At 46.7% G+C, this 8,315-nt stretch overlaps 1 pseudogene; it reads left to right on the top strand.

The window, feature by feature from the left end:
* Nucleotides 1-5,337: 5,337 nt before the first annotated feature.
* On the top strand, nt 5,338-6,954 carry LOC138637741 (tigger transposable element-derived protein 1-like; annotated as a pseudogene).
* Nucleotides 6,955-8,315: the final 1,361 nt, after the last annotated feature.

Below are 8,315 nucleotides of genomic sequence, written 5' to 3'. Positions count from 1 at the left end.
GGTATGTGGGCTGGTGGGTAGGGTTGAGCGAAACGGGTCGGCCATTTTCAGAAGTTGCCGACTTTTGGCAAAGTCGGGTTTCATGAAACCCGACCCGACCCCTGTGTGGGGTCGGCCATGAGGTCGGCGATCTTCTGAATCTGATATTGGAATTCCGATACCGAGTTCCGATATGTTTGCAATATCGGAAATCGGTATCGGAATCCATATTTAAGTGTAAAATAAAGAATTAAAATAAAAAATATTGCTAAACTCACCCTCTGACGTGCCCTGGTACTAACCGGCAGCCTTCCTTCCTTAGAATCAACACGTGAAGGACCTTAGATGACGTCGCGGCTTGTGATTGGTCGCGTGACCGCCAATGTGACCACTCACGCGACCAATCACAAGCCGCGACGTCACCGAAGGTCTTTCAAGCGCTGATTCTTAGGAGGGAAGGCTGCCAGAAAGAAGCAGGGCGCGTCCGAGGGTGAGTATATACCTAATAGGAATATCGGCCGATTTCACTCGACCCGACTTGAGAAAGTCGGGTTTCGTGAAACCCGACCCGATCCTATAAAAGTAAAAGTCGCTCAACCCTACTGGTGGGATTTGTGTGGCAGAGCTGCTTTTTTGGCCCTGATATATATAGCAACTGAATGTTTACTATCTACAAAACGCCTCACCCAGTTAAGGAATGTGATAGGGCAAAGACTTTGCAAGAAAGAATCAGGGCGCGTCCGAGGGTGAGTATATACCTAATAGGAATATACTCACCCTCGGACGCGCCCTGCTTCTGTCCGGCAGCCTTCCTTCCTAAGAATCAGCGCTTGAAAGACCTTCGGTGATGTCGCGGCTTGTGATTGGTTGCGTGAGCTGTCACATGGGCAGTCGCGCGACCAATCACAAGCCGCGACGTCATCTAAGGTCCGTCACGCGCTGATTCTAAGGAAGGAAGGCTGCCGGTTAGTACCAGGGCGCGTCAGAGGGTGAGTATAGCAATATTTATTTACACTTAAATATGGATCCCAGGGCCTGAAGGAGAGTTTCCTCTCCTTCAGACCCTGGGAACCATAGTATCCCATTGCACTGCATTGGGTTTCGTGTTTCGGCCGACCCCGACTTTTCTATAGGATCGGCCGATTTCACTTGACCCGACTTGAGAAAGTCGGGTTTCGTGAAACCCGACCCGATCTTATAAAAGTAAAAGTCGCTCAACCCTACTGGTGGGATTTGTGTGGCAGAGCTGCTTTTTTGTCCCTTTTTTGTCCCAGTCTGGCCCTGATATATATAACAAATGAATGTTTACTATCTACAAAATGCCTCACCCACTTAAGGAATGTGATAGGGCAAAGACTTTGCAAGAGTGCAGAGATACTGTCAAGGAGCTTGGGATATGTTATAAGTGTTCTGCCTCCTCATGCAACATTGCTAAAGACTGTAAAGCTGTTATTAAGTGCACCGAATGCAGTAGTGACAAACATTTGGGGGATATGCATCACACACTAGCACATTTCACAACCTTAAGGAGCATCAAACCCTGGCCCAAAGTATGGCAGGGAGCTACAAGCTTCTGAACGACACGCAAACACTTTTTCCCCTTCTTGCATGTGGGGAAGGGACCAGTCCTAAACGCTGCGCCAAGGAAAATCTGGTCAGGATCTATGCATAAGGCAGTAGAGTAGCTACTGGTCGCCCCAGGCCCCATGCTCACTCAAACTCAAAATAAAAATGGCTTTATTGGCAGGATCAAATACAATTGGTGTTGCCAAAGCAAGGAAAATAGATGTGACAGGGGAGGGGATTGGGGATTATAGGAATGGGATGTTGGGGCACAATTTAGGAAATAAAAATCCATTTGGGGCTCTGAGGGAGCCCACCCTGAGCTACGTTACTGTACTGTATCGGCGTGCACAGATTGCTGATACAGTTACACTGCAGCAGAGTAGGGAGACACGATCTCCCTGCTCTGCCACCCAGCAGCTATGGGGCCCCTGAGCAGGTGGTGCAAGTAGTGGACCCCCCATCCATCATCTCAGGTTGAAATGTAACGGCAGGATACCGATACAGATGACCAAATTGATGAGAGGAGGAGTGTTGCGCTCCCTCTCCCATTATCTCCTCTCAGTGTCTGACGTCACTGATGCCGACACTGAAAGGGGTTGTGATGACATCACTACTCTGTTCCCACTGTCCGGAAATGTGCGGGCGCTCAGAGCAGCAGAGAAACCAGGAGGAATAGAGGTGAGTATTTATATATTGTTTTTATGGGGCTGCATTATACTCTAGTGTCTGCCTTCTATAGAGTCTGCCTACGGTGAAGGGGGCTGTATTAAACCACAGAGTCTGCCTGTGGGGGTGCATTATGGCGTTTGCCTACCCTGGGGGGCTGTATTATACTATAGAGTCTGCCTGTGGGGGGGTGCATTATGGTGTCTGCCTACTATAGAGTCTGCCTATGTGGGGCTGAATTATACTATAGAGTCTGCCTATGGAGGGCTGCATTATACTATATAGTGTCTGCCCATTGGGGGCTGCATTATACTATATTGTCTGCTTATGGGAGTCTGTATCATATTATAGAGTCTGCCTTTTGGGGGGTGCATTATGGAATCTGTTACTCTAGAGACTGCCTAAGGGGGCTGTATTAGCCTATAGAGTCTGCATTTAGGGGTGCATTATGAAATCTGCCTATGGGGGGCTGTATTATACTATAGAGTCTGCCTGTGGGGGGTGCATTATGTAGTCTGCCTATTATAGAGTCTGCCTATGGGGGGTCTGTATTAGTTGGGGGACAGGTGGATTAGTTGGGCAGCAGAGTTTAGAATAGATTGGAGGGGTGTGAGAGTGTTAGAGGGGAGGCCACAGAGCAGGAGGTTACAGTAGTCGAGGCGGGAGATGATGAGGGCATGGACTAGGGTTTTGGAAGATTCTTGGTTTAGGAATGTACAGATCCATGAAATATTTTTGAGATGAAGGCGGCAGGAAGTGGAAAAGGCTTGGATATGTGGTTTGAAGGATAGATCAGTGTCAAGGATTACCCCGAGACAGCAAGCTTGTTGGACTGGGGAGAGTGGGAAGCCATTTACTGTAATGAATAGGTTCGTTGGGGGGGGTCGCGTGAGATGGAAAAAGACAATGAATTCTGTTTTGTCCATGTTAAGTTTTAGAAATCTAGCAGAGAAGAAGGATGAAATAGCAGATAGACATTGAGGGATTCTGGTTAGTAGGGTGCTGATATCTGGTCCAGAGATTTAGATCTGTGTGTCATCAGCATAGAGATGATACTGAAAACCGTGAGATTCTATGAGCTGTTCCAGGCCAAAAGTGTAATTGGAGAAGAGCAGGGGCCCTAGAACTGAGCCTTGTGGGACTCCGACAGATAGGGAGCGAGGTGAGGAGGTGGTGTGTGAATGGGAGACGCTGAATGTTCGGTCAGTTAGGTATGACGAGATCCAGGATAGCGCCAAGTCTGTGATGCCAAGGGATGAGAGGGTCTGTACTAATAAGTAATGATCCACTGTGTCAAAGGCAGAGGACAGGTCAAGGAGGAGGAGAATAGAGTAGTGTCGCTTGCTCTTGGCGGTTATTAGGTCATTGGTGACCTTAGTTAGGGCAGTTTCAGTGGAGTGGTGTGACCGGAAGCCTGATTGTAAGCAGTCGAAAAGGGAGCAGGAAAATAGATGGGAGGACAGTTCAAGATGGACGTGTTGTTCCAGTAGTTTTGAGGCATAGGGGAGAAGTGATATAGGGCGATAGCTAGATACAGAGGATGGGTCAAGAGAGGGCTTTTTAAGGATAGGTGTGATTGAGGCATGTTTAAAGCTTGAGGGGAAAACACCAGTTGTTAGTGATAGGTTGAAGAGATGGGTTAGAGTTGGGATGAAGACTGCGGTGAGGTTTGGGATGAAGTGTGAAGGGATGGGGTCAAGTGCACAGGTGGTGAGATTAGCGAAATTAGGATTATTTAGTCTAGAAAAAAGACGACTGAGGGGCGATCTAATAACCATGTATAAGTATATAAGGGGACAATACAAATATCTCGCTGAGGATCTGTTTATACCAAGGAAGGTGACGGGCACAAGGGGGCATTCTTTGCGTCTGGAGGAGAGAAGGTTTTTCCACCAACATAGAAGAGGATTCTTTACTGTTAGGGCAGTGAGAATCTGGAATTGCTTGCCTGAGGAGGTGGTGATGGCGAACTCAGTCGAGGGGTTCAAGAGAGGCCTGGATGTCTTCCTGGAGCAGAACAATATTGTATCATACAATTATTAGGTTCTGTAGAAGGACGTAGATCTGGGTATTTATTATGATGGAATATAGGCTGAACTGGATGGACAAATGTCTTTTTTCGGCCTTACTAACTATGTTACTATGTTACTATGTTACTATGTGATCTTGAGAGTAGAGTGGAGAGTCGATCTTCTGTAATGGTGGAGAAGTTGGTTTTTGAGGTGGAGGGCTGGGTAGTTGGGAGGAAGGGCTCTGGGAGTTGTCAACTAAAACTGTCTCTGATGTTCTCAATCTTCTGCTTGAAAAATGAGGCAAAGTCTTCAGCTGAGATGAGTGGGGAGGGAGGAGGTGCTGGGGGACGGAGGAGAGAGTTGAAGGTGTTGAATAACTGTTTAGGGTTGTGAGACAAGGAGGATATGAGAGATAAGAAGTAGGTTTGTTTAGCTGTGGTGAGTGTGGTCTTGAAAGTAGTGAGGGACTGTTTGAATGCGATAAAGTGCTCGTTGGAGTGGGATCTTTTCCATCACCGCTCTGCAGCCCTGGAAGCTCGCCTCAGTTCCTTGGTCAGGCTGGTGTGCCAGAGCTGTATGTTGATTTTGCGAGCTTTGATATGTGTGAGAGGGGCAAGAGATTCCAAAGCTGCAGCTATTGTGGTGTTATAAAGAGCGGCAGCGTCATCCGCATTGTGTAGGGAACTTATGTCTGTGAGAGGGAGGAGGGATTCAGAGAGTGAATGTAGATCAAGGTGTTTAAGATTTCTGCAATGGTGTACAAGTTTGTGGGGTACTATAGAGTGTGTCTGTGGGGGAGGTGCATTATACTATAGAGTCTGCCTATGCGGGTGCATTATACTATAGAGTCTGCCTATGGGGAGTGCATTACACTATAGAGGCCTATACTATGCGAAGGCCTAAGGGGAGTGCATAATACTATACAGTTAGTCGATGGTCTCGGGTTACATCGTTTCGTGTTTACGACGCTTTATACGACGCCTCATTCCGACTTATTCGGTTTTGCGTCGTAAGTCGAACTACGTGCAGGGGCGGAACAATAGAGTCCAGTACTGTACACTGCACCCAGTTACAGAGGAAAACAAGTCTCCTGCATGCCATAACACCCTTCATTATGGCTCCCAAACATAAGGTAGACTCATCTGATACCAGTACATTAAAGAAAAGGAAGGCCATCACCATGGAGGTGAAAGTGGATATCATAAGGCGGTCTGATAAGGGGGAAACACCAACAGAAATTGGCAGGTCATTAGGACTTAGTCGTTCGACTGTCGCTACGATTATCAAGGATAAAGATCGTATCCTTGAATATGTGAAAGGATCTGCTCCTATGAAAGTGACAGTGATAACAAAGCAGAGTAGTGGGCTTATTATTGAGATGGAAAGATTACTGGTGCTTTGGTTGGAAGACCAAAATCAACGCCGTATCCCTGTGAGCCTTTTGGTTATTCAGGAGAAGGCTAGGCGACTGATTGAGGTGTTGAAAAGAGAAAAGGGGGAAGGAAGTGAAAGTGGAGAATTTGCGGCGAGTAGGGGTTGGTTTATGAGGTTTAAGGTTCGTGACAATTTCCATAACATTAGAGTGCAAGGTGAAGCTGCTAGTGCTGATGAGAAAGCAGCAACTGAGTTTCCTAAAGCATTGGCTGAGCTAATTGAGGAGGGGGTAACTGTGCTCAACAAGTGTTCAACGTGGATGAGACAGGCTTGTTTTGGAAATGTTTGCCTAACCGTACGTACATTGCCAAGGAGGAGAAGTCAGCACCAGGTCATAAAGTCGGCAAGGAGAGACTGACTTCTTGAGGGCAATGCTGCTGGCGACTACAAACTGAAGCCCATGCTGGTGTATCAGGCTGAGAATCCAAGGGCACTCAAGGGCATTTCAAAGGGTCAACTACCAGCCATCTGGTAGTCTAATAGGAAGGCATGGGTGACACTTGCAGTGTTTGATGACTGGTTCACCAACCATTTTGTGCCAGGTGTGGAGCGGTATTATACCTCCAAGGATATCCCCTTTAAGGTGTTGCTAATTCTGGACAATGCCCCTAGACACCCTGCCCATCTGGATGACTTTAACCCTAATGTCAAGGTGGTTTACCTTCCACCTAATACCACTGCCCCAATACAGCCTATGGACCAAGGAGTCATTGCTACATTCAAGGCCTACTACCTCCGAAGGGTCATTGGTAATGCTTTAGCAGCAACTGAAAAAATAAGGACTTGACTCTAAAGGACTTTTGGAAAACATACAACATCCTTGATGCTGTGAATAACATTGCGGATTCTTGGGATGAGGTTAAGCAGTCCCCAGTTTGTGAATGATGTCACAGAGGTCCAAGAGTCAGTGACTAGTGTCATAAAGAACGTTGTTGATATGAGTAAGACAATGAATCTGGAGGTGGAGGAGGATGATGTCACAGAGCTACTGGCATCTCATGTAGAGGAGTTGCTGAGATCTGCTGAGGACCTTATTCAACTGGAGAAGCAGATGATAGAGGAAGAGGAAGACATACCAACCCCAGAACTTAAGAGATTTACAAGGCATGGCTTGGCAGGAGGTTTTGCCCTGATACAGGAAGGGTTGTCAAGCTTTGAGGCTGAGGATCCCAACATGGAAAGGTACACTAGGGTTGCCAGAGGAGGCAAGGATTCCCTAGGTGTTACAAGGAGATCTTGGAGGAGAAGAAGATGGTCTCCTTCCAAACTAACCTGCAGCAGTACTTCAAGAAGGTAGAGAGGCCTGCAACAGATCCTGTACCTGTACCCTCTACCTCAGCTGCCCTTCTTGACTCACCTGCCCCTCTTGTCTCACCTCCCCCAGTATCTCCAGCACCTTCTGCAGCTTCCTCCCAATAAGCCTGTTCTCTCTTTGGAATTGTTATCTTTGATTATTACAGTACTCTGTTTATTACTGTTACAGCATTTACAGTACAGTATTTCATTATTAAACGTGCTGTACTGCACAATATTTTACTGTACCTATGTCTAGTGATAATTATGTAGGGTACTGTTAGGATTGGTGTTTGGATAAGCTAAGTGTTCGCAGTACTGTACTGTTATTATGGTACAGTACTGTATAAACGTATGGTCCGACTTACGTCGAAATTCGGTTTACAACGCCGCGTCAGAACGGATCAATGTCGTAAGTCGAGGACTACCTGTACTGAGAACTATCTGGTGCATTATACTATATGGAGGCTACCTAGGGGGTTATCATACAGTGTGGAGATTACAGTGAGGGGGCACCATACAGTGTTGAAGCCATAAAACAGTTTGGTGGCTACTAAGGGTTCAGTATAATGTGTGGGTGGTACTATATATCGAGCGATCATTATCCTGTGTATAGGGGAGCTGTACAGGAGGGAGACTCGGGACATTAGTAAATGTAAAGTGGGCACTTATTGTTAGAGGGGAACTCGGGTTACTGTGAATGTCAAATGGGCACACAGGGCATTATTATTTTCTAGGTTTCTAGTGGGCAAACTTTGAGCACTGTTTTCTAGGGCACTTGCACCCGACATTACTATATTCTGGAGGGTTGCTTTAGAATTTAGAGGGCACACATAGCCACACAGTAGGTGCAGTAATAGGGACACATAGGGCAGCAGCAGCTCAGCATTGGGATATCAGCAGGATACGTAGTTTGTGCAGGTTGGGAATAGATGGTGATGGCTGGAATATGAGAAGTGAACTGTGTCTTTGTTGTAATCTCTGCAGCCAAGTCCTGGCTAGAGAAGTTGTCATGTCGATGTGGGCCAGATGGAAAAGATGGGAAAAGAGAGTGATTCCATCAGAAAGAATGTCAGCTGTAAGTCACCATGTGCTGTAATCACTTATATGTTGTGTAGCACCCACTTGTGCTGCAACTTGCTGTACCATATAATAATATTAGAAACAGTCAACAATGCCTGTTGGTAATTGGTTTGTTTACATACCTATTGTATGAAGGTGTATGTAGATTGCTGAGCGGCTTGTCTCCTTCCAGAGGACTGGGGTACGAGACCCATGCACAACGGTCTTGCCTTGCGCAGGCGTGTACTACGGAGGACATAGAATGAACTTCAATCCAATATTGCGGCCAGCATGCAGCCAGCG

Source organism: Ranitomeya imitator, chromosome 5, assembly GCF_032444005.1.
Source record: "Ranitomeya imitator isolate aRanImi1 chromosome 5, aRanImi1.pri, whole genome shotgun sequence".
Taxonomy (NCBI): domain Eukaryota; kingdom Metazoa; phylum Chordata; class Amphibia; order Anura; family Dendrobatidae; genus Ranitomeya; species Ranitomeya imitator.
This window is presented reverse-complemented; position numbering and strand designations above follow the sequence as displayed.